Raw genomic sequence first — 26,420 nt, forward strand, 5'->3', positions numbered from 1 at the left:
CGTGAAGGGTTTTATTTCCACCCTGTGTAAGGGGGGTGGGCTTTCTTTGTCCAGCCGGCAAAGCAGCATTAGCCCGTTTCTATTAACAGCTTGTATTCTCCTTCAAGGCATTTACACACCAGTACACAATGTGTATCAGTTTCTAATTCCTGTACAACAGACTACCACGTGCTTAGTGGCTTCAACAGGCACGCACCAGATCAGTTCTTCAGATCAGAAATCCAGCACATCGTGAGGCTGGAATCTGGGTACCAGTGGGACTAAGTTTTCATCAGGAGGCTCAAAGGGGAGGTGGGGGTGGGAGGGACCAACTTCCAAGCTGATTTTCAGCATTACAATTCACTTCCTTGTAGTGATAGGACTAAGGTCCCAAGCCAGCAAGGGTGCAAGGAATCCGTCTATGCTCTCTTCAATCATCAAGACAAAACTGCTTTTAACAGCGCTGATATGGGTAGGTCAGGCTCACATGGGCCATCTCCCTAAAGGTCAACTAGGTCATTGGACTTGAACTCCAAATCCGCCGTCCCAGGGATTAAGGGTGCACATGCAGTAAGGAGATCTTGGGAGTTATTAGAATTTTGCCTTCCACGCAATGCCATAAAGCCATGTTTCTCTCCCCCTCAACACTGCCTAACTACAAAAGCCATTCAGTCTGAGCTATCCATGATCAAGTGGCATGGGCACAAGACCTTTCACAGAAATACGTTCCACTGCTTGAAATTGAGGGCAGAGTCTTTTTTTTTTCTACTTTCATCATGGTCTCATGGCTCATGATCAAAATGAGTCAGCTATCCCAATAACTAGCACACGGCCATAAAACGAAAGGGGATCGGACTTCGTATTAGATGCGGGCAGTACACCTCCCTTCCTTTCGTGTAACACCCCACTACAATGGCAGTGAAGGCGTTTTTTAGATTGTAGAAATCCTCAAGGTCAAGGTAACTCGGATGAGGACAGCCTTGATCTTGCAGAAACCCAAAGTAGCAAGAAAAATGGTGAGTAAGCCTTCAGAGGGATCCTAGTATAGCCATGGGGAGGCCGAACCATTCTCAAGAACTCTGCAGGTAGACTGTGGGAGGAATGCAGAGTCTTGGGTCCCTCCTCCCCCATCTCCACCTCCCCCCCCACCCCCCCCCCCCACCCCCGAGTCAGAATGTAGGCATTAGAGCCCCAGGTGCTCCACATGCATATCAACTTTAGCCCCTAGTTCAATCCTATTTGCTTTTGAACATGTGCCTGTTTTCGTGTGTTTCAGGAATTCCAAATTCAAAACAAAAGGAGTGATTTACCCTGTTCGGAATCCAACTGAGAAAACGCAGAGGAGACGAATACCACAGATCAGAAAAACCTAACTGGACGTGTTTTGCTTCCTTTACATTCAATGCAATTATTTGCCATCAAGGTTTAGTACATTTTTTTCGATGCTGCTATAAGGTCAAACATCTGTCATTTAGCTCACATGACCCAGTTGTTTTACATTTAACTTGTAAAGTTTTACAAAGGATACTTTTTCTCCTGTTTTTTAATTGCAGTAAAAACCGTGATGAAATTTACCACCCTAACCATGTGGAAGGGCACAGTTCTACGGTGTTGTGCACCCTTCCCACTTTGGTACCATCGGCACGACCCGCCACAGAAGCCTTTTCAAAAGTGAAACTCTACACGTTAAAACGTGAACTCCCCATTTCCTCCACCCCCCATCCCTGGCAACCACCGGTCCGCTGTGCCTGGGAATCTGACTACTCAAGGTCCCTCGTACAAGTCAGTCACACAATCTGTTCTTTTGGGACAGGCTTAGGTCATGGAGCACAAGGTCCCCGAGGGTCCTTTTGCAGTCTCAACATCCTACCCCACGTATATACACACTTTGCCAACAGACACTTGGATTGCTTCTACCTTTTGGCTATCATGCAGACATGTTTTTCAACTGCCTCCCCGACCCCACCCCCATTTTTTTTTTTTTTAATTTTAGAGAGCACACATGCATGCGAGCAGGGGAGGATTGGGGGGAGAGAGAGGTAGGGAGGATGAAAACATGAATCTTAAGCAGGCCCCATGCTCAGTGCAGAGCCCAACGCGGGGCTTGATCCTACCACCCAGGGATCGAGAACTGAACTGAAATCAAGAGTCGGATGCTCCAATGACTAAGCCACCCACCCATACAGCCCCACCCCTTTCCTAAAATAACAGTCTCATTGAAATAATGACAACTTATTTTGGCTTTAGGAAAAAATAGGAGTTGTTTCTGGAAACAGAGGAGCAGAGGCTGACTGCAAGATGCAGGGGATCACCATGCCTTTGACTGATGGGTCCTTCAGGACCTTCCAAGGCAACCCACATCTCCTCTTCCCTAATGTGGTTCGACTACGCTCATTTTCTCAGACATATTTAAAAAGTAACTCCTGTCGTTTACAAACTTCAGAGAAAAGCATAGAGAAAGCTCGCCTCTATTAGTGAGAACACTGAATTAAAAAATTTTTTTAAAGTAATCTACACCCAGTGTGGGGCTCGAACTCACAACCCCCAGATCAAGAGTCGCATGCTCCTCCAACTGAGCCAGCCTGGCACCCCAATTTTTTTTTTTAATTTTTTTTTAACGTTTTATTTATTTTTGAGACAGAGAGAGACAGAGCATGAACGGGGCAGGGGCAGAGAGAGAGAGACACACAGAATCGGAAGCAGGCTCCAGGCTCTGAGCCATCAGCCCAGAGCCCGACGTGGGGCTCGAACTCACGGACCGCGAGATCGTGACCTGAGCTGAAGTCGGACGCTTAACCGACTGAGCCACCCAGGCGCCCCCCCCAATTTTTTTTTTTTTTAAAGCAAAGCAATCTTATTTTCAACCTTTGGGAAGCAAATGGTGAACGGAGCCTTAGGCTTACATGCTAAAGAACATGGAAGAATCATCATTCCCACACCAAGGGCCAGGATGGAAATGAAGTCTTCTCAAGGACTTAAGGACTTGAAAACAGTTTACACTCTGATTTTTAAACACACCACATCCTCCACACTATCACTCAGCTATTAATTCAAAGCACTGATAAAGATTTACCAAGATAAACTTTAGCCCGACACTTGAGGTTAACAGGTTTTAGGTTCTATTGAAATCCATTATTATGAACAAATTTTAAAAAGAAAACTGAAAACATTTGAAGGAAAAAAATGAAAGCAGACATACAATGGATGGGTATATTTAAACTATCTAGGTCTAGATAAATAATTTACGTGCAACCAACAGAATTAGTAAGAACAGGTGGGGGCGGGGGGGGGGGGGTAAGCAGGGAGAAGAACTCCCATCATGCGATATCAGCTTAGGGGAAAGAGAAAAGCAGTAACATGACCAAATTTTTGTCACAGAAATAAGTGATCAAAGACGAAAGGCAAACGAGAAAACAATGCAGTACGAAAAAACCCAATAAAAAAAAAATCCCTCAAGCTTGGTAATGCTCTATGTTGGAAGGTTGTCGATTATTCAGTTCCAACCCTCAGCTTCAAAAGTGTCGTAAGAAAGATGTCTGTGACTTCAGATCACTGAGTGATAGCACGTAAACAAACCCATCCTTTCTGACGTTTGTTTTCCCTGAACATTTTCAAATTGACAAGTGCTAGAATTCATCAAGATCATGACTCCCCACCTGGGTTTGACATCTTAAAAGGAGGAAGAAAAACACATTCCTTTCCTATCTCGTGAGTCTATTCTGCAGAGACGCCAACAAACCAGCAGTAAAAATAAGCACCAAGAACGTTCTTAGGAACAGCACTGACAGGGGTGCCTGGGTGGCTTAGACGGTTAAGCAACCGGCTTCAACCCAGGTCATGATCTCACAGTTCATGAGTTCGAGCCCCGTGTCGGGCTCTGTACAGACAGCTCAGGGCCTGGAGCCTGCCTTGGATTCTGTGTCTCCTTCTCTGTGCCCCTCTCCCAAATCACACTCTGTCCCTCGCGCTCTCGCTCTCAAAATTAAACATTAAAAAAGAAAAGAAACAGCACGTCTAGCCTGTGGACGCGGATACCAGCCATTTTACCTCTTAGGAGGACCGAGAAGGTCTCTCTACATTAAAGACAGCCCAGGCAGACATCACAAATGTTCAAAATCCTTCCTTTCTCACATCCTTGTGGCTTTGTTTTGGGAGCGGTGTGAAGAAAAACAGATGACTGTGAAACTGACTTGGGCTGTGCTCACTTTGTGAGCCTGGGATCCAGGCAGAGTCATCCAACAGGGGAGATGTGAAAAACCAAACAATCACCAAGGAGAGAGGGGGGAAAAAAATGGAGAGCAAACTAGCAGATTTCCCTTCTTTTCCATCCCAATTTTTGTTTTTATGAGAAACACAAATAGGGCACACAAGTATTTTCAGAAAATGATCACGTTGCTTAACGAGACATATATTCAACATCTTGCACTAAGCGGAGTAGGTCTTAGCGCCTACTGCATGCATGCTGCCTGACAGGAAGGAGGTACCCTTGGAAAGGCGTTTCCCCACCATCCAAGGGCTGGCATTCTGTTGGAGGCCAAACCCATGCAACCTCTGTCTCTTATCCTATGGGAAAGGATCCTCTACAGGAGGAAAACCCCCAGCACCTTCGCCTAACAAAACTACTGCCTACACGCCCAGCTGTCCACTCCAGTTTAAGTATCACCTCCCCAGGACGATGACTTCTTCAAATCCAGCTGTTACCTTCCACCTCCTGCAGGTCCTTCTAGTAATTGTGCTCAGGGGTCCCTAACCCAGGGGAGAAGTGCCATTGTGATTCTGCTCACATCTGCCTGAGCCCATCAACAAGGGGTTTCGCTGTGTACACGTCTATCACAATGCGTGACGCAATGTGTCAGGCTGGTGGCTGAATCAATCTTAAAGTAAGCCCCAAAACTAGGGGGATTCTTTCCTCTGTGCCCGCAGTACCTTGCGGTTCCCCTCTGGCGTGTGCTCTCCCCGCATGCCTTCCGCCCGCTGGTCCTTCCAATTCCCGCATTCCTGACCTAGGGACAAAGGCGGTGGTTCCTCTGGCCGTGCAGGAGTTCCGGAGGGTAGGTGTGCGAGTGGGGGAGTTTTGGTGCTGGTTTCCTAAGAGCACACAATAGGACTTCAACGAACGGCCAGATTCGGAGACCACCGAACCTTCCACACATTCCATTTTGACCAGTTGTAGCAGCCTAGCCCATCAGTGAGTGATTCTGAATATCCCACAGCCACTGCCTCATGCATGTTTACTTCTAAGTGCCGAGCCCCTGAATCCAACGTGTGACCTCTGGATTAAGCAACACATGTGAATTCTTCCTCCGATGTTCTTCACTCATGCTATTAGTTCAACAGCAAGTATTTACTTAAGTTTCTTCCCAGGGCTGAGGGACTCTCGGCTTCACAGAAAGGATTGCCCACTAACAACTGAATCTTGAACTCCTTTCTCCAGGGAAGATTTTTAAAGCATAGAGCAATTATGTAGGATTCCAATTCAGGACAGAGTGGGCGGTCACTTACATTTTTAGCTCTTAAGTGGGTGCTCATAGCCATACGTAGCCCGAATGTGGAGATTACATACTAAATTTACAACAAGGCTCATCCGTACAGTATAATTGTGGATTTCTAAGTTTCAGTCGCCAAGCCACGAGAAATGAGAGAGCTATTCAGAGAAGTGGATTAGTTTAGCAAATATTCTGTTGTCCCCAAAGTCAGATTTCAGTCAATGAGGTTCCAAATAAGAAAATGTTGGACTCCTCTCCCTGCAGATTTGTGTACTTGATACTCTGATTCCTGTTTAACTTTGTGCCTCCCACCCCCCTCCAAAGGGTGACACACATCCTTCACTCTCATTATAGCTTTTCAAATATACCAGCCCTTGGGCGTGACACACTTGTGTGCCCAGGATCTGCATTAGTTCCAAGTGAGAATCTAAATAGAGAAAGTGGCCGTTAGTAAGGGATGTGAAATAAAGTGGCAAGGGGACACTTTAAGAGCGAAAACAGCAGCTCGATGAAAATAACAAGTCCTCACACCGGACAGGATCTAGTTTGGTCCGGAGAAGGAAAACGTGGTCTGTAAACTACAGACAAATCTAAAGTACAGCACTTGTTCATAAGCTCTAGAGCAACATCCGGCCTTTGTTCATGTCCATAAGCCTCTTTTAGGGAGAGGGGGAAAAAAAAAAAAAAAGAACCCACAACACATACAGAGGAAGTTGCTAAAACACGGACTTCTAATTAGATCCCTACCATCACTGGAGGAAAAGGAAAATGGATCTGTCTACTGTTTCCGTAAAATCTGCTACTGCTTTATCTGAAACCTTCAAACAAACATCCTAATAGTGCACTGTACTGGAGTTCAAAAGTTCAGCAGTATCTAGAGAAATGGGGATCCCGGAGGAGAGGACGATCTGGGGGCTGCAGTTGAGAGAAGGGTTACTGGGTTTTGCTCCTCCCTACTCAGACCATCTGCAAAAGTTTAAGGGAGGGGTGGGGGTGGGAGCTGCAACCATGCTGACCTTCGTGTCCAGGGTGGTTACTCAAGCTGCACCTGCCTAGGATTAGGTTTCCTGCTAGTGAAGGATTGTTTCTTTCCTTTGGTCTGCAGACAGCTGTCACGTGACCAAGCGGCAAACTAATGGGGGGGGGGGGGGGCGGGCAGAGGCAGCCAGCCCCTCGCCAAAGGGCTGAGCGGGACACAGAACTGGATGATTCATCTCCTTCAAAAACCTGTTCCTGAAAGGCTTTTTGCATGTTTTTATCACTCCTTGTTTCAGATCACAGATAATTAAAGCCTGTCAGAGAGAGAGCTCTAACCTGGAAAATAGACCATCTCTATGACTCATTAGAGCCCCTAAGAATGAATGGGCCTCATTGTCTCTTCTTTTTTCCCCTCTGACCCCAAAGGCCCCTAAATCTATGGTTTCTAAGCTTGCTGAAGACAAGGGAAACTCTGAAAAGTAACGCAGCATCTCCCTCTAACAGGAGATACGGTTGCAAGACAGACATCACTTGCACCTGCTTGCTAGGCAGTTAGCTGATCCAAGGACTACATCCCATGGCTTTCATAAAATAACCTTGGAGAGCCATTTCACCAGTGACACGGTGAACTCTTAGAGGCATTCTACCTAGGAGTACATTGGCGGCAAAGGAGCATTATCATTCAACAGTTACACACAAAAGCCAAGTTTTTTAAGGAAAGGTAAGACTTTAACAGCTAAAATTCCTAATGAAGAATCATGGTTTTCCCTCAAAAGGACAGGTCTTCATTTCGTTTAAAGAAAACACATACAAGTATAGTTATACACAACAGTAAATCAAGACTCGGTACGCCTCCTTCGATCAGAGTGAACCAGTAGGGATGCAGGATGGGGAGACCTTCCCAGACCCCTGGGGGTCACAGATCAATGCAGGGGTCACACAGTTGCTGGGCAGTGGCTTTCCTCCTGGGAATGTCAATCAATCCTGCATAGCAAGAATGCGATTGGATTTTACACAGGGAACCTGGACATATGCCACAAGTGTGATCCTTGTGCTCAAACAGCAGCACGAGATCAGATGAGCATTAAGTGGAAAAGAAGGCCGGGGTCCACTTGGCTGCAGAGTTATCAGAGGTAGAGAAGTAAAATTAGGATTTAGGAATAACAAAGCAAGCACTTTTCATCACCATCCATATCCCTCCCATACCCACAAGCACCAACCTTGCCTGTGAGCATACTAAGACATTTAAAGGCTGACAGATAGACTTTCCCATCTACTGCATTAGCACTTAATATGGGTAAATGTCAACCGTTGGTGCCCAGGTGTTGAAAAGCAGTCGCCTCACTTTTCAGCAAGAAGACAAGACAGGCTGAATACCTGTGGTTCATTACTGCAGAGCTCAAGTGAAGGCCAAAATGACTCTGAACACATGAGAAATAGCATTCTTTCAAAGTGCTCTGACTGAAGTGCCTCATTTTAGATTACAAAATGGATTTTTGTACATTTCAGCTTTAAAAAAGAGAAAGAAAGAAAACAGGCAGATCAGTTTATTTTCTGAGCACAGTATTAATGACAAGATGACATCACCAACAGCCAATCAGAAAGCTCTCTGGTGTCTGGTGTTCTAACACCATTTCATATTTATGGATAAGCACCAGAAGGGTGTCAACCCTAAGCTACATTTCCCTCCCTACTCACTTCTAAATAAAGTGCCTGCTTTCATTCAGCAGCCAAACTGCCAAAAAAAAAAAAAAAAAAACCACTTCTCAGTGGCTCTTCCTCCTCATCCCAGCCGGTTTCCAAGCCCCAAACAATAAGTGGAAGGCGGGGGAGAGTGGCTGGAACCTTGTGTCATTGCTTCCTGCAAAGCAGCTGAACGTACTCCTGAGCTTTAGAACAGTCCTTCACTGGCCACCCCAAAGCCAAGGATTCATCTGTGAAGCCCCGAGGAGCAGGAAAGACTTTACTGCCAATGACACGGTCAAGGCTCTCCGGACTCAAGAAACAAATGCGATCACTTTCCCTATTTTTTTCCTTTTAACTACTATCTACTCACACCACTTCCTGCCCTTCTGAAGCCATTTTTAAGAAGGGAGTAAGGAAAGTCAATTCCGAATGGTTAATGCTAGGCCGGGGCAGACCCAAGAGTTCAGGAGTTCAGCCTCCTTCCCATCCCCAGACCGACGGAGGCCAAGCTCCACCATAGACCCCGGGAGCGTGGGGCCACGGGGACCCCGTTCTCAAGGCTGGTGCTGACTGCTGAGTTCCTTGGAAATATGGTGGCCAGAGCAGGAGCATGGCCCAGATTTGTCCTCAGTCTGAGATCACCAATCTGTATGAACAGAAATTGATGATGCAATTAATATTCCAGGCAGCACAGAGGAGAGGTTTACAGCCCGCGTGAAAAATTCCTGCCCTAGCCAACTGCAGCATGCACTTCTGTGCTCACACTTCTCCCAAGACCCTGTCAAGAAATGAATATAGCCTTTTTCCTTTTCCACACCCCTAACCATCTGATGATGTATCAGGATTGCTGGATCAAAACCAAACCCAGAATTATAACATGTAATAAATATGCTTGGCCATGCAGCAAAGATGACAGAATTTGGCATGCTGGCCGGGAGCCAGAGTGACAGATCTTGAGCTGATGTGCCTTTCCTACAGATTTAACAATGTACAAGGAGAAAAAGATTTTCTCTGCTCAAAGCATAGTCAAGGTCCACAAGCTTCCTTCTGCTTGGATCTCCCCACCCCGCACGCCAGAAACAGGCCGATAGAGTCACTACCCTGTACCTTTTCATAATTAGCTGGCTTCAAAGGTAAAGAAGATGCAAAGGGGGAAGAGGAGTCAGGGCTCTGTTTGGGAGCCAGATAATCAGAATCCTCTAACTGCGCTTACATATACCCATCGAAGCCAACACAAAGATTCTCCCTGAGCCCTTGGGGTCCATACAAACCAGGAAGATCACCATATAAGGAGAAAACAGTTGGGTGTAAAGCAAAGAATCTGACCTAGGACCTCTAAATCCTTAGGTCATTTGAGGCATAAGAGAGGGGGAAGGGGGGGCGGTTAGATGCCTTATTTAAAAAAAAATCCAAAGGGGGGGAGGTTCTTCTGTCCCATATGCTAAGCAATGGGTGTTCTGTTTTTTAAAGTTTCTAATTTCTAAAAATTCACCAAGACAAAAATCAAAAGCAAGACATGAAAATCTGAGCTCTCAGAAACAGATCAAAAGGCAGTATGTTGGGATCATAAACCCAAAAATAAATATTTAAGTCAATGTTTCAAAAGGGTGTTCTTCCCAATACCCTTTCCTAAGACAAACGGAATCCTTTCCAAAACCTATTAGAAGGCCTTGTTACTACTCTTTAATCTTGGTGTTCCATGGTAGTTGGCAGAAGGGAAAAACTAACTTGGATCCCTGGAAAATCATTTACATGTGGCTTTAGTTGTATCCTATGGGGGTGGCAAGTTGGCAACAAATTTCCCTCCCTAATTATGCTTAGTTTAGAATTTTCAATTTTATATTCCCTCAGCACAAACCAGCTAACAACTGCAGACAGTGACTGTCTGGCAACAGGAAAAAGCCAATTGTTTTTGGCTTTTTTTTTTTGTTTTTTTTTTAACTGTCACAGATACATCGTCCACACATAGATCATGTTGACAGAATAAGCCTAAGAGGCACAGGTGCTGGTAAGCATCTAGAGGCCCAGATTTGCCTGTGACATGTGGGCACAAAGGTGTGAACAAATGTGGCCAGGTAAAGGCACTGTGACCTCATAAACCAAAACAATGTATTTCATGATAAACTCTCCCCTACTCCATTTTCCATGCTCATCACCCTGCTCCTTCTGACCACCCCCCCCCCCCCACCCCCCGCCCAGTTCCTCAAAGGGAAGGCTGTGGCTTCTGTTTCTTCAGTCTCTAACTCAAATCCAACATATTCATGACAGTTATTCAAGTCTGAAACGACAGATGGAATCTGGACTCCAATTCCGATTCCAGAGGCTACACCACACGAAGATCATGTGATTTGGGAGGACAACTGCCCAGTGAGCTCATCCAGGAGACACAGGGGAACCCAGATTCTGTTTTTCACAAGTGCAGAAAGCTTTCCTCCCATGTGTGGCTGGATCACCATCCTGACTAGGAATTCTTTTTCCTCAGTATTACCAAGCAGGTGGCATGTAAGCTACCCTCATGCAGCATCCTTGTACCTTCGTTTTGTCTAGCCTTGGTCTTTTCATCCAAAAAAAAAAAAGTCAATCCCCTTGTGTGTGTGTTTTTTTTTCCCCCGTCATCTCGTTGTGGAATCACAGATCACATCTGTTTCTGTAACTCAGGAGACAAAGTTTAGAAAAGGTATGTATGTGGAAGGGCCATTCCCAAAACAGGACAAGGTATTTAGTACAATCCTCTTTTCTTCTTTCCCACTCCCTCCCTCGAGGTCCCATTTCTTTCTTCAGCTCCTCAACAATGGCAAGAAGCAGTTTGGGACAAATCTATATTCCAATTCAGTATGGGCACGGTTTTTATCATTCATTTGAAGGATACCACAAATGAAGACAGGTTTGAGATTTTAAGAGAAAACCTTAAGTACCATTCAAACGACATTTTAGACACCTTGGCAACGTGAGGGTGGGCATAGTGGAGACGCCTATTTAAGTCCCTACGAATCACTCCTTATACGCAACACGAGATCAGTTAGGCATTTTTAAATATAGAGAAAACAAGCCGAAAGACAATTTTATGAAAGAGGAGGGGCACCTGGTGTCTCCGTCAGTTAAGTGCCCGGCTCTTGATTTCGGCTCAGGCCATGATCTCATGGGTTCGTGGGTTCGAGAGCAGAGCCTGCTTGGGATTCTTCGTTTCCCTCTCTCTCTGCCCCTTCCCTGCTCTGCCGCTTGCACGCGCACTCGGGTTCTCTCTCTCGAAATAGATTAACAGCCAAGGTAGTAGAAAAGATTATGAGGATTAAAACAAAGAGTAAACACTAAACCATCACTTTCTGGTTTTAAGATTCTAGTTTGACAAGAGCCAACTTGACTCCCTGTTCCCTGGATGCACAATGCAAACACTCCATCTGCCCGAGCTTGTAGAGTAGACCCGTGGGCTTCACCATTTACCCCACATCCTGTCCCCCAAAACAGGAAGTGAATCACAGAGCTGAGGAAGTGCTCTATGATTGTCAAAGGAAAAAGAACTCAAGAGTTAACTTTTTATTCTGAAACAACACAATCAAAGACAGGTCATTAGGAACAGAATGAAAGTTTGACTAAGTCTGTTCTCACACATTTCATCGAAATAGTTTGCATCTTGATTCATAGGATTTGGTTTCTGGGGAAAAATAAGGTCTCTTTTTGGGAGCAGCGGATTCCTAGCTGTATTCTCTCCCTTTCCCAATTAACAGGCTGTGTCTGCATAGGATATACAGAACATCCATTACAGATTAAAGGAAGACAGGGGTGCCTGGGTGGCTTGGTCGGTTGAGCGTCTGACTCTTGATTTCGGCTCAGGTCATGATCCGAGGGTCATGGGGTCAAGCTCCGTGGGTCCAGCTCCACACTGAGTGTGGATCTGCTTAAGATTCATTCTCTCTCCTCGCCCCCCCCCCCACCCCCGGCTCTTAAATAAAAAAGATTAAAGGAAGACAGTTACACCATTACAGGTCATATTTGCCACACACAGAAGAAAAACCAACAGGTATGGAAAAGGACCAGGCATGTTAAGGTAGAGTTAATAAGCCCATTTCTTAATAGATATACAGGAGGTTGAGAAGTTCAACGTCCTAAAACATTTCTCCTGGTTTCTATTTACTGGTTTTCCTTCCTACCTTTTATCTAATTATACCTAAGCCACTGGATCTGGAGAGAAGGCTAGGATTGGAATTTCATGAAAACATAAAACTATTACTAAGATACTTACTTATCCAAGCATACAATCTCAACTGACAACCATCACACTTTAGGAATCCAAGGGGCCTACCCTGGCATTCACAGTACTTGACTGTTCAGTACAAAACAAGATGGCTTTGCTTGAAATTATCTTCTAAGTTACCGGAAGGAAAAAAAATAACCACAGGTCATATTCAGAGGTCTGGCTAATCCTTGCCTGCAAATCACCACTGTCACATGAACAGCTAGAGATCTGCACGAAGAATTCCTTAGACCGTTCGCCTGCCCTAGTAATCTAAAAGCTTAGGTACATCCTCCTACACGTAAAGAATTTCGCATTATATTAACGATGCTTTGTCATGCCTTGAGTACGTGTGACCCCTTTCTTAAAACTGGGAGCCCTATTTTGAGTAATAGATGAAGAACACACATTGGAAAGGATTCATCCCAAGGAAGGACATTCTCAAGGCCACTCCATGGGGCTGTGCAGGCTCCACCCTAGAAGATCAGGCTCTGCACCATGGGGATGGAAGAGGACACACAGCCAGCCCCCACCTGCTCACCAATCACATGTCCTGGAACCAGCAGAAACTTTTTTTGGTAATACTTTTTTGATTTTTTTTTTTTTTTTTAGTTTATTCAGAGTGTGCACATGTGTGCATGAGCAGGGGAGGGGGGTATAGAGAATCCCAAGCAGGCTCCACCCTGTTAGCACAGAACCTGACGCCGTGCTCGCTCCCACAAACTGTGGGATCATGACCTGAGCTGAAACCAAGAGTCAGATCCTTAACTGACTGAGCCACCCAGGGGCCCTCAGCCATCTTTTGCTAATTCATTAGGTTTTTGCATCCCTGTAACTGAGACAGCATAACTGGGTGTGTGACTTCATTGCAGGGATATCTGGAGACTACAAATAGACATGTTTAAACACACACACACACACACACACACAACCCCAGACAACAAACCCAAAATGGAATCACTTATGCTAAGCCCCATGTCACTACCAATCAGACTCCATTTACAGTTTTGGTTCTCCCAGGGAACCTTAGACCAGTCAGTCAAGAATTACCTGATCAGCCCTAGTCAGTTAATTCACCATCCCCTAAGGAAAATGACTTTATAATAACTGGTCCCCCCTCCCCCCACCCCCACAGTACAACTTCCTGTTCCCACTCCCTTCTGCCTAGACTGGATACTGCCCTATTCACATCAATGTTTGCTCAAACCCGGAGTTTTAATAAATCTGTTTGACTTTTAAAACATATATACATAGGGGCGCCTCGGTCGGTTGGGCGTCCGACTTCGGCTCAGGTCACGATCTCTCGGCTTCGGGTTTGAGCCCCGCATCGGGCTCTGTGCTGATGGCTCGGAGCCTGGAGTTGGCTTCGGATTCTGCATCTCCCTCTCTCTGCCCCTTGCCCACTCACACTCTGTGTCTCTCTCCCTCAAAATAAACAAACATTAAAAACAATTTTAACATATATACCTATGTTCTACAGATGTTTATCATTTCACTGCCAAAGTTGGAGTCCACCCAACTACAGCTTATGTAGTGAACAGATGTGACAACATGGGGCTCAGTCACCTGGTACTTCGTAGAGTCTCTACAAGGGGTTCCTGGGTTTCGGTTATTTGAAGGGAGAGGAAAGAAGGTCCACCAAGGATAGAAAAAGATGAAAAAAAGAAAAGGAATTAATAGGTGGTAAAGAGAAGAAAAAAGGAATGAATGTCTACGGACAACGTGGCAGAGAGAGGACAAGACTAGCACGACTGGACCCACACAGGGTTATCTGTAGCTTGCCAGCCGTGAACCTACGGGCAAAGTAATTTCAGTGATTTAAGCATGGAGGCGAGTGGTTCAGCCAGAGTCACAGATTCATCCAAATGCGAATCACACAGTTTCTGTCCCAAGGCAATAGATTTTGTGCTTAGCTCCAACGAGCATTCTGCATATGCTTCCAACTAGTCATGAGGGAGGCCAGAGCAGTGGGGCAGACCCACAGAAATCCATCGTCATTATGGGGGGAGAGAGGGATCTCCAGGTACCTGCTCTCCCTACAAGGGTCCTTCAGCATCAAGTTTACCTGGGAATGAAAGCACATGACTGAATCGTGCCAGTCCCTACGCGGTGGCAGAATCAGGTCACACGGCGCCCCTCGTCTTACGTGTCACTGCTCCTGCTCCCCCGTGGAAGACGGGGGGGGCTTGTCTGAGGCCTTGAGCATTTTTGTTTCCGCCCCCATAGACACCTAGACAAACAAGCCTCGAACCTTAACTCGAGACTGGGAGGAAAACGTTCTCCATTGTTCAAATGGACACCTTTCAAAGTTAAGTACCACATTCATAGATAGGCCTTTTCCCCCCAAACTCCCGAAGTGACTCCCGGGTGTGCACTGCAGACTGAGGTCTCTGCAGTATTAAGTAAACCGAGCAGTTTGGGTACTCTGACAATAATCACTAGCTTTGCTTATTGGTGGCTTTATAGAGAAACTGCAGTTTTTACATTCAAAAGGCGTGCTTCAGTCTCAACTCCTGCATGCCAAGCTTCGGTTTGTGGGGACACGTAACAGTCTCGTTATCAACGCTTGCATATTAGCAGCGCTGGCGATACAAATGCTGGAGGACGCAAGCCACAGCGAGCACTGCAAAAATCAGCTTCAGTATGGGGCCCTCCCCCATTCCCAGAGCCTGGCACTTGGGGATTTTCCAAAGTCCAACGCCTCGGCAGCGAAAGCCATACGAAGGCCTGGAGACCTTGGGACTTCTGATGAAAGACATTTAGGGTCGACCAAGATACCTTGTACAAAGCACTTGCTGAGTAGGTTATTATCAGAAGCAGCAGAAAAACACCCCTGGTTTCATGGAAGGAACCCCTTTACACGATTTCTCCTAACAGAGGTCAAGAGGAAGACCCAAAACAGAAAGCAGCTGTGATTTTTGACATAGGTGGTCAAAGCCAGAATGAAGACACTGGTCCCTTTGGTTATTTTCACATCTTACGTACAAATCCCAACATGAAGGAGTAAAAAGTAAACAACTGCATGGGAAATGATTTTTTTTTTTTTTACATTTTTTTTTTTTTTAACATTTATTTATTTTTGAGACAGAGACAGACAGAGCATGAACAGGGGAGGGACACAGAGAGAGGGAGACACAGAATCGGAAGCAGGCTCCAGGCTCTGAGCCATCAGCCCAGAGCCCGACGCGGGGCTCAAACTCACGGACCGCGAGATCGTGACCTGAGCTGAAGTCGGACGCTTAACCGACTGAGCCACCCAGGGGCCCCTGGGAAATGATTCTTAAAGCTAGAATCTCCTTACTGAAGAGACCTCAAACCAAATTATCGTCATTTCAAAGGCATGAGTATGTGTATTAAGGGGGAAAACAGTTCAGAGTTTAAAAAAAACAAAGAGGGCACTTGGTTGGCTCAGTTGGTTGAGCATCTGACTCTTGATTTCGGCTCAAGTCATGATCTTGCGATTCATGAAACCAAGTCCTTTGTCAGGCTTCACACCGCCAGCAAAGAGCCTGCTTAGAATTCTGACTCCTCCGGGGCGCCTGGGTGGCTCGTCGGTTAAGCGTCCGACTTCAGCTCAGGTCATGATCTCACGCTCCGTGAGTTCGAGCCCCGCATCAGGCTCTGTGCTGACAGCTCAGAGCCTGGGGCCTGTTTCAGATTCTGTGTCTCCCTCTCTCTGTGCTCCTCCCCTGTTCATGCTCTGTCTCTCTCTGTCTCAAAAATAAATAAACGTTAAAAAAAAAAAATTTAGAAAAAAAAAAAAAAAGAATTCTGACTCCTCCTCTCTCTGCCCCTCCCCCACCCCAACAAATAAACACTTAAAAAAAGAAAACCCACTGGTTTGGAGATCTTCATGATCAGATCTCCCAGATGTAATTCCTGTTAACTGTACTGACCCTGTAGACGGGCAACTGTTTTCAGTGTAACCTTCCCGACAACATCCCAAATCGTGCCCATCTTTCCAGGCACGTCCTTGGTTCCAAAGCTGGACTGCACAGCTTTTATATCAGAAGGCTTAAGGGTTTCCCACGCTGTACCCCAATTAGGCTTATTCAAAGATGTAACTACATTGCCTTTATCTGATTTTTCACGTCTTTCAGTCTTCAATCATCAAAACCACCATGCCTCCCAGAAGTCTCATATTCTGGAAGGGAGATTCACTTAGAATCAAGGAGGGGCGAACACAAGTCCACATATATATCCTTTAATGAAAGTTCTGTACACTCCCTAGGCAACAATCGCTGTGAGGGCAGAAGCTTCACTACCACCTGCATTTGAAAGACTCCCTCCTTCCAACCCCCAGGAGACTGCTGTTCTCAACTAAATCACTTACGTACATACTCAGATCTCAACTTACAGGTCCGACAGGAAGCGAAGTCAGCATGCCCAAACCAGCCCTGACGTCTAGCCACCCTCCCTGCTGAACGCCCCAGCTTCATCGTGACCCCACCATCCACACAGCCAGAAACTCTCTCCAAGCATTTATTCCTTTTATTCCCCATATGCACAATGTTGTATCATTTTACTTTTTAATCGTTTCCTTTTTCTGCATATACCATTGCTAGGTTTCCAATGCTTTCATCGAGAGCATTAGGAGAGAAGCACTGGTTCACAGCCCCCGGCCCAGGAGTTCAGGAGTCCCAAACTCCTCCAATCTTCCTTCCAAAGTCCCATCAGAATATGGTTTTTAGGCCCAAATCTACTTCTGTCACTCAATTTCTCTACATTCTTTGTATTTAATTTTTTTTAATGTTTTATTTATTTTTTATTTATTTTTTTTTTCAACGTTTTTTATTTATTTTTGGGACAGAGAGAGACAGAGCATGAACGGGGGAGGGGCAGAGAGAGAGGGAGACACAGAATCAGAAACAGGCTCCAGGCTCCGAGCCATCAGCCCAGAGCCTGACACGGGGCTCGAACTCACGGACCGTGAGATCGTGACCTGGCTGAAGTCGGACGCTTAACCGACTGCGCCACCCAGGCGCCCCTAATGTTTTATTTTTTGAGAGACAGAGTGCAAGTCAGGGAGGGGCCAAGAGAGAGGGAGACAAAGAATCTGAAGCAGGCTCCAGGCTCTGAGCTGTCAGCACAGAGCCCGACACGGGGCTCGAACCCACAAATCACGAGATCATGACCTGAGCCGAAGTCAGACGCTCAACTGACTGAGCCACCCAGGCGTCCCAATTTCTCTAAATTCTTAAAGGATTCCCCTTGTCTACATAAGTGGCCTCTCAAATGTTAGTGGATAAGAATCAAGTCTATGTTGGGGACAGAAGACTTAATGTAGGTTCCAGAGTCTCCCACAAGGAACGTCAGTAGTGACCGAGTAGGGCCCAGGAAACCTGTGTTTCATATGTCCTCAGGTGATTCTGGTTACATGGTTTGAGGGTCATGCTTTAAAAGAACAAGAGATCACATGACACAGAACTTCCCTTAACAGTAGACAAAAGGTGCTTGAAGATACAGCCAGGGGTTAATAGGCTTGAAAATTCTCAGTCTCCCTCTGTGTAATATGCTTTTCAGCTGTGAAATACACATCATTAGTATAACCTACCTGGATGACCTCAGTATAATATGCAACAAGGGTGGGGGGGGGGGGGGAAGGTGTACTATTTTTTTAATTTGAGGGATAGGGCCTGTAAGCAGAAGAAAGAGGCAGGGAGATAGAGAATGAATGAATCTTAAGCAGGTTCTATGTTCAGCATAGAGCCTGGTGTGAGGCTCAATCCCACGACCCTGAGATCATGACGTGAGCTGAAATCAAGAGTCAGATGCTCAACCGACTGAGCCACCCAGATTGCCCAAAATGTATAGTTATAGTTTAAGACATCTTGCTTATTTACGTATTTATACAGAACTATACAAGAGGGTGTAATGATGCATCCATACATAGAATCATCACAAAGACAACGGCTACAAATACAGATCAGCAGTGTTTTCACTGATGACTCCAATTCCACAAGTGGGTACTGCCACTGAGGACACGAGTTTCCCGTATTGTGAATTTGTAGTAAAAGCCCACATAAAACCATGCACAATCTTCCCAGTTAACATATTAGCTTTATCCCTGGAAAATTCAATGTGTATATTGAAACCTAAGCACAAATGCTTTGTGCCTAGATGTAAAGCCATGTTAGGTTCCAGCTCAAATACCAGTTAACAGGTCGTCTATTTTTAACCTTCACGCAGAATCTTTTGAGACGTTTGAGGGTCATGTTCAACACAGGACACGTCTTCACACGCAGACTATGCTGTGCATTACAAGATACAAGCATCCTGGGTTCAGCTCACTAAATGACTGGAGGGCCCTCCAGTCATTACGAGAGAGAGAGAGAGAGAGAGAGACAGACACACACACACACACACACACACACACACACACACACGGTATCCCGCGCATTTCCAATACCCCCAGAGCTCCCAGCCCTCATTCTAGCGTCCAGTCCAATCTTTCCACGTGAACTACTATGACCATGACCTTTGGCCCTCCCCGACTTCTGGCTATAGTTGGGCTCTACTTCCCTCCCATTCGATTTTTATAACAATCTCATTTCCTTACCGTGGCGGCCGTTCTTAGCTTCCTGTTCATCCCCCTTCACCTGGCCAGGTGACGTGCTTCAGGAAGCCTGGTCCAGGCAATCCCACCCACGGTTTTACTAACTATCTAGGTACCTTTACCTCAGATCTGCAGCTCCCACCCAGATCTGTGTTCTGAACCCCAAAGCTGTGAATCCAACCACCACTTAACATCTCAGATACATCAGAAGGGCCAAGCCCCATTGTTTCATCATCTGCCTTCCACATCGTGCCCACCCTTGCTCCTCCTCCCAGCGTGGCCCTCCTCCTTGCTAGAAGATAGACCACTACCCACCTGATTGTGGTGCCAAACACCTTGAGGTCGCCTCCCACATCCAGTCAGTCACAAAATTCTACCTATTATCTGGTCTATTCACCACTTTTACTCCTGGTACCTGGCACAGCACTTTGTGTCAAGCACGTACACGACAAACGTGTGTTACGTGAACAAATGGCTTTCACGGCAATAGTGAACTTCTCGTAGACCTATCCCTTCATACCCCCATACCATTCCCCGGGATATGCCTTCCACATCAACACCCTACGTTCATTCCTAAAAGATTACAAGCGGGTGTTCTCCACTTCTCAGCCAAAATGCTACTCCCTGAGTACGGTTTCCTTCGAGCTCCCCAGGCCATATGCTGGACTCCTCTCCACCTGCTCCACGTGAACACAGTGCCCTGGCAACAGCATCACTGCCCTGCAGTCATGTGCCATGAGGACATCCTTCCTCCGGATCTTAGCACAGGGCAAATAGGCGGGCTCAGCATTTGTGACGGATTCAACGGTTTAATTCTCTCTCCATCTAACTTACAACACTACACCTCTTCTCTCCTGGCACAGGGAAACAAGGCCAAAGGCACTTCAGAGAGGAGTGACTGATCCTGTCACATTCCCATGGCTGTGTGGACCCACACACACCACGGTTTTTTTCCCCAGTCTTTTCTTAGCAATGCTAGCTTTGCTCTTTCCGTTTCCCAAATCTGATAAAAAGCCATGTGGGGGCTGCCGGGAGAGGCATGGATACACGTCACCCACTTCTCTGAGATGGTGGTCAAAGCCTTCCAGGTGAAGATCGACACTGCAAAGGGACATCTTCACAACCGGGGGAAAAGCTGTTAACAAGAGACTACAGACACACAAAGCTATTCAACCACAAGGCTGGAGGAGAATCAAAACAAACCAAAACTTAATTATTGTTGAAGATTTCCCAGCTGAGATCCACAGTAGGGATGGAGCTCCAAAGGCCATCACCAAGGAGGAAGTTCCATCCCAAGAAGACAGGCCTCCGAGACCACCGGGGGCACAGTTGGTGATTTTTAAGACTTTTCAAACAATCCAGCATTCACAGCTTTTTTTTTCCCCCCTCCTATCCTAACCTCCAGGCTCTGTTCAAAGTACAGGCTTCCAGCTCCTCCCTAACTCCTCTCCCCCTCCATAAATTAAGTTAATGAGGAGTTTTCTAAAAAAGTACATTCTCTTAAAGGCTCTGTTATTCTGAAGTTAATGGCCCTGACATGTAGCCAGGCCAAATAGTCACAGGCAGCCATAACTCTTGCAACGGCTCCAGAACTTAGCCTCAAATGTCACCGAGTCCTACCCTGATCTTTCTTCCCCTTTGATTATCAGTGGTTGCCTTCCTTCCTCCCCTAACATTTTATAGCAAACTCAAATGCATCAAAGAAACTGGTTAAGGATGTGAAGATTGAGAAATACGTTCAATCTTAATGCTGTGATCTTGTCTCTTCCTTCCTACATCTTGTCTCTAAGAGAAAAGGACGAGAATAAATTTGATGCCACAGAGAACAAAACAACAAAATACATCTAAGGCTACAAGGGGGAGGACCGTTTCTAAATGTCAGCACGCTAATATTTAGCGCACACTTACTCCAAGGATTGGGTCATATTTGTGATGGGGAGTTTTTACAAGAAAAACAAGTTGACAGGAACATAATGAAGCAAGCCAGCAATCATGACCAAAGTGCCTCAAACCACCTTCCTAACCTAACACCTAGTGAGGGGATTTAATAAAATTCTACGTACACACACACGTGCCAGGATACCAGAATTCAACATACATAACAAGGGTACAAGGTCAGAACCAACAGTAATATTCGACTTCCTAAGCCTCAAATGTAAAGTAATTAGACACGTGTTTGCAAATCTGCTTACCTGGAAAATTAAACACAAAATATTTCTTGGATAAAATGAGTCCAAATTCCTGTTTCCATAATTTGACCCCAAAATCTGGGCTGATATCCCCAAATTTTACCAATATTCCCCAAAAATATTGGGAGGAAGAGATAAAGAGCAATGGGGAGAAACATTAAAGAAAAAGCTGTATTTGCATCTGTTAACTGACCTCGGCTTATCTGAACCAGCAATTGTCACAGTTGGTCAGTGTACTCCTAAAATATGACGTCTGTCACCAAATAGCAATAAAATAGACACAGTGAGGAAACCGGTCAAGAGAGCCTGACGTGAGAGGCAGATACCTAGAGGAGGGAGACCTTACCAAGCATGTATCTGAGAGGTGAGGGATTAGACACTGAAAAGGCAAGTACACTATTCTGCTTAGGCCGGGCTGCTTTTCTCCACCCATCATTAAAGAATCCTCTTTCAAAAATTTCAGGGTTTCCAAGACATTTCTGCATGTTTATCTGATCCTACAGCATCACGTAGGCATACCCTTGTTACGGAGGAGAAAACCGAGATTCAGGAAAATTACGGAACTTAGCCAAAGAGACACAGCGCAACCCCACAGCCCCACGACAGATCCTCTGATAGCTTAGTAATAGGTTACATTTTTTGTAGTGTGAACTTCAAATTTACAACAATGAGAATAAAAGGAAGGCACAGGGAAATGAACGCATAGTGAACTCTTCCCCAAGTCAGGAATATCGCAGGCAAGTGATACTCAGATAACTAGTAGCTTTGATATGGAAGCACATGCACTCTCACGTCGTAGTTATCTTTTGGGTCTGCCTCCATAGCCTAGCTCCATTTCCCAACATCACAAATTTTTGTCCAGGCCATGGAGTTTATTCTGACCTTGAAGTTGTGATATTACTGGCTGTTATTCCAACCGAAAAGATGCTTACCACAGTACAGCATGTTCCTTACCGATCCGTCTTACCAGGAGGTAAAAATGCCCCCGCACTCCAAGAAAAGAATGGTCTGGTGATACTTAATACAAACACAGACCTTTCTCTTCCAGCATAATTCATTGTGCACGTATCATTAAGGATCAAAGCACAGAAAAAGCAAAGAGTGGAAAAGGAATTCAAAAACATCAAAGTTAATTATAATTTGGTTGTCCCAATAGCTGTGACTTGCTCAATTAAGATGCTGCTTTGGCTAATCTTAAGTCAAGCTGTGCCTCTCAAAAAGTCAAGTAATAAAAGCAGAAGTCAAAACCTCTAAAGCTGGAGCATGTTTTTCCCCTACTGAGGGCTCTGCCTTTACCAGAACCTCCACACCTCCTATCAATGTGTAACTGTCTCCCTGCACCCGAACCCCATAGAGCAGGGCTAGCCCCCCCAATGCCCAGCACCCAGGCAGATCCTCAACTAATACGTGTTCCATGAAACCCCTACAACCCAGTTCTTCACCCATCCTGTATTTAGGACACACACACCCCAAACGGAAGAAGGGGAGGAGAAAACCAAGCCAGAAGTCCGCTGTGTTGAGTCTTGAGATTATGGGTAGCTTCTTGGTTTACAGGGAATGAGAAGACTCCCCCTCACACTTCAATTCTGCTTATTTTTATCCCAAGCACAACAGAGGCAAAGGTTCTGTCACTTAGTGAGCCTGTTCTCTGCCTCATGGTCCACTTCCAAACTCTGAGGTCAAGAATATTCATAGATTAATCCATTCATTGGTACCATGGGCACCTGGCTGGCTCAATCAGAGCACGTGATTCTTGATCTCCAGGTTGGAAGAAGCTCCAGCCCCATGATGGGTAGAGACAGTACTTAAATAAATTCCTTAAACAAAACAAAAATTCACTCAATGGTACCGTGTCTGGGGGAGGGGGGGAGGGGAACACTGCTCAAGAACAAAGAAGGACAATGTGGTTCTCCCACACAATTGCATATATGATGTGTTTTTGTTGTTTTAAGTTTATTTTGAGATAGAGTTCAGGCAGCACCCAAGTTGGGGAAGGGCACAGAGAGCGGGAGAGTGAGAATCCCAAGCAGGCTCCACACTGTCAGTGCAGAGCTCCATGTGGGGAACAGGGAAATCATGACCTGAGCTGAAATCAAGAGTTTGATGCTCAACCAACTGAGCCACCCAGGGGCCCTGACATGTACTGTTAAAAGAGCAAACAACTCTTCAGTGTTGCCTCCAGTAAAACCTGATCGAGGAAAAAACTATTAAGGCCGTGGGCAGCAACAGTAATTCCTTTCCCTCCATTAACACATTTATTTTTCCATGGGGTTTGGAGGTGGGGCCTCATGTTTTCACTTACTGTATACCAGAAACCAGATGGAGGCTTTATAGGGATTATCTGATTTAATCCTTCTCACAGGCCTGCAAAATGGGGAAAGACCATCTAAATTTTTTTTTTAACGTTTGCTTACTTTTGAGAGAGAGAGAGAGCGCGCGCACATGAGCAGGGGAGGGGCAGAGAGGACAGAGGGACACAGAATCTGAAGCAAGCACTGCACTGACAGTTGAGAGCCCGACGCAGGGCTCACACCCACGAACCGTGAGATCATGACCTGAGCCGAAGTTGGCCGCCCAACCGACTAAGCCCCCCAGGTGCCCCGAGACCAATTAAATTTTGAGCTGAAATTCAGCAAGGATGTATTCCAAGTGCATCTGCAGGAAATAAAGTTAAAATTGGTTCAAGAAAAATCTCTGCATCTGTCCTCAAGTTGGGACTCCCCTGGATCTGGGTCCCCAAGAAGCGGAGATGGGAAACAAATGCAGCCCCGGGTGCCAGATGCCCGGTAAGCCAGCTACTCAGTATCCACACTTCACAATCCCAGCCGCTCAGCCAGTCTTCATTCTGGCCTCTGGCTTGAAGTTCCTAGGTGTGGTCACATCAGTGAGAAAAGCATCCCTCGTCTCTTCCCTAGGGCTCCTCGAGCCATTTAAAAACACCACACCATTCCAGGGCACCTGGGTGGCTCAGTCGATTAAGCAGTGAAGCGTCCAACTGTGGCTCAGGTTCAGGAGTTCGAGCCCCCCGCTCGGTGGGCTCGGTGCTGACAGCTCAGAGACTGGAGCCTGCTTCATACCCTTTGTCGCCTCCGCTCTCTGCCCCGCCTCCCTCTCTCAAAAATAAACATTAAACGTTTAATAACACCACCACTTGATCTAATGTAGCAGTTTGCTAAGTATTTCAAGGAGTTTTCATGATCTAGCTGTCTGTACTGAAACCAGTTCCCCATGCCGAGTCCACTTCTAACTTGGCCCAGGTTGGCAAAGGGTGAAGGTCAAGAACGAAGAATTCATGACCCTGATCACTCCCCTTGCTTCAGGCAGGCCGCCCGACCTGCAGAGTTCCCACACAGTCTTCATGAACGACGTCATGCAGGCTGGGCACGAAAACGGCTTTCTGACTTAAACCTTACCTTTCATCACACGTGCCCAGGGAAGACGACTCAGGTCTTCCGTGATTGGCAGACACTTCTAGAATGCCTTACAGCTATGCTGAGAAGGTGCCTGGCTTCAAGTCTCAGAATGTGTTTTTACATTAGACGGGCTGCACTTTGCACATTAGGAAACCGAGACCCTCGTAGAGGGGCTTCAATGAACAAGTATCACAAAGGGTGTGACCACAGAGTCCATTTCAGAACCTCCAGCAGGATTTTTTTCTCTGAGCCCTCTCCTGAGACCCACTCTGTACTGAGTTATTAGGGAACATTCTATAACAATCACATTTAATGGGGCACCTGGCTGGCTCAGTCAGTTGAACATCGGACTCTTGATTTCAGCTCAGGTCATGATCTCACCGTTCAGGAGTTCGAGCCCTACGTGGGCTCTGCATGCTAACAGCATGGAGCCTATTTGGGATTCGCTCTCAAAACACAACAAAACTCAACAAAACTTTAAACAGCCCTCATTGCCATCCAGAACGGATATTTCAATCCCAACTCACCCTGAATACTGAACATATCTGGCCTGGTCACCCAGATGACATCCTCATCAAAGCAGTGACATGCACCCAAGGTAGAACCTTGCAGAGACCATAGGACTCATTTGCAGAGGTTTTCTGTGCAGATATACATTAGCATGTTAAGATTTAGTAGATCTAGGATATCCCACCAAAGAGCAAGTCTACTCAAGAAACAGGTGTATGGGTTCTCCGTTCCTCCTACCACAACCTTTAAAAAAAAAAAAAAAAAAAAAAAAAACTAGACCCAAAAGAGAAAAACAGCTCTTCCTTCTTAGCAGTTCACTCCTCCGTGCATATCATGATATTGTCAAAAAAAAAAAAACAAACAAAAAACAGATTAGTTAATTAAATAAAATAAAACCCACACCTGCCACCTTAAGTAAAGCTATACTACTCACCCAGGAATCAGTGGTTCCCAAACTTGAATGTGCCTGTGAATCGCTTGCAAGGTGCTTGTTAAAATTTCCCAACTCTACGCCAGTGGTTTCTGACTGAGCGGGTCGACACTCGAAGGCCGGGAATTAGACCTTCATCACATGCCCCAAGTGGTTGGATGCTGGTGGTCTCAGGACCACCCCTTAAGAAACCCCAGCAAGTGGGGTGAGTGCAGACAAAAAGCCAAGTGAGGGACAGAGCGGCGTCAGGCATCTGGAATTCTGAAGTAGTTTTCAGCTGTTTATGGTCTAATTCAACACTCCCATTGTAAAGTCTGTCCAGTTAAAAATTCACCAAATACACCACAGACAGACAGAAGTCTGGCATAAAAGCTCTGATAACACTAATGGTCAATGGGCTTTCTTTAAATAGGGCACCTGGTTTGGGACTAGCTGCCTTCTTTTAAGATTTATGGGGGTCTAACCCTCTTAGCTTGGCTGTAGAGACGGCTCTCATCTTTGATTATCTTCCTTTGAGACATTCCGCATCGCCATCAAAACTGGCCCAGTTCATCTTTTTGTTGTTTGTAAGCTACGCTTGCTGCCTTAGATATGGTTCTACAGTTTTGGATTTTAAAGACTGTATTCGTGTTTCCAGGTGCGGCTTATACAAATTTGAGGTAGGAAAAAAAATGTACTAGTGAGGCACTGATGAGTAGACAATCACTGTCTCCATACACACACTGAGGTGGGGACACTCATGGGTTTAAAAAAATAAAAATAAAGAAAAACCTGAAAAACAGACTAACAAAACATCAATAAAACCAGAGGATCTGGAGTACAAAAATTCTAAGGGACAGAAAAGGGATTTTTAAAGTGATTAATATTCAATTAAATATTTATTAAACAGATATTTGGGGAGCACCTGGGTGGCTCAGTCAGTTAAGCATCCAACTTCAGCTCAGGTCATGATCCCACAATTT

At 45.7% G+C, this 26,420-nt stretch overlaps 1 long non-coding RNA gene across 1 annotated transcript in view; it reads right to left on the bottom strand.

Annotated features, from left to right (window-relative positions):
* Positions 1-2,816: 2,816 nt before the first annotated feature.
* Positions 2,817-26,420, bottom strand: part of LOC128777702 (uncharacterized) — a 159,135-nt gene continuing 135,531 nt past the window's right edge. The window contains exon 5 of the long non-coding RNA XR_008423027.1: positions 2,817-5,067. This is a non-coding gene — a long non-coding RNA (uncharacterized LOC128777702). The remainder of the gene's footprint in view (positions 5,068-26,420) is intronic.

The sequence above is a fragment of the Panthera pardus genome, unplaced genomic scaffold, assembly GCF_024362965.1.
Source record: "Panthera pardus isolate Hobbes unplaced genomic scaffold, ASM2436296v1 HiC_scaffold_17, whole genome shotgun sequence".
Taxonomy (NCBI): Eukaryota; Metazoa; Chordata; class Mammalia; order Carnivora; family Felidae; genus Panthera; species Panthera pardus.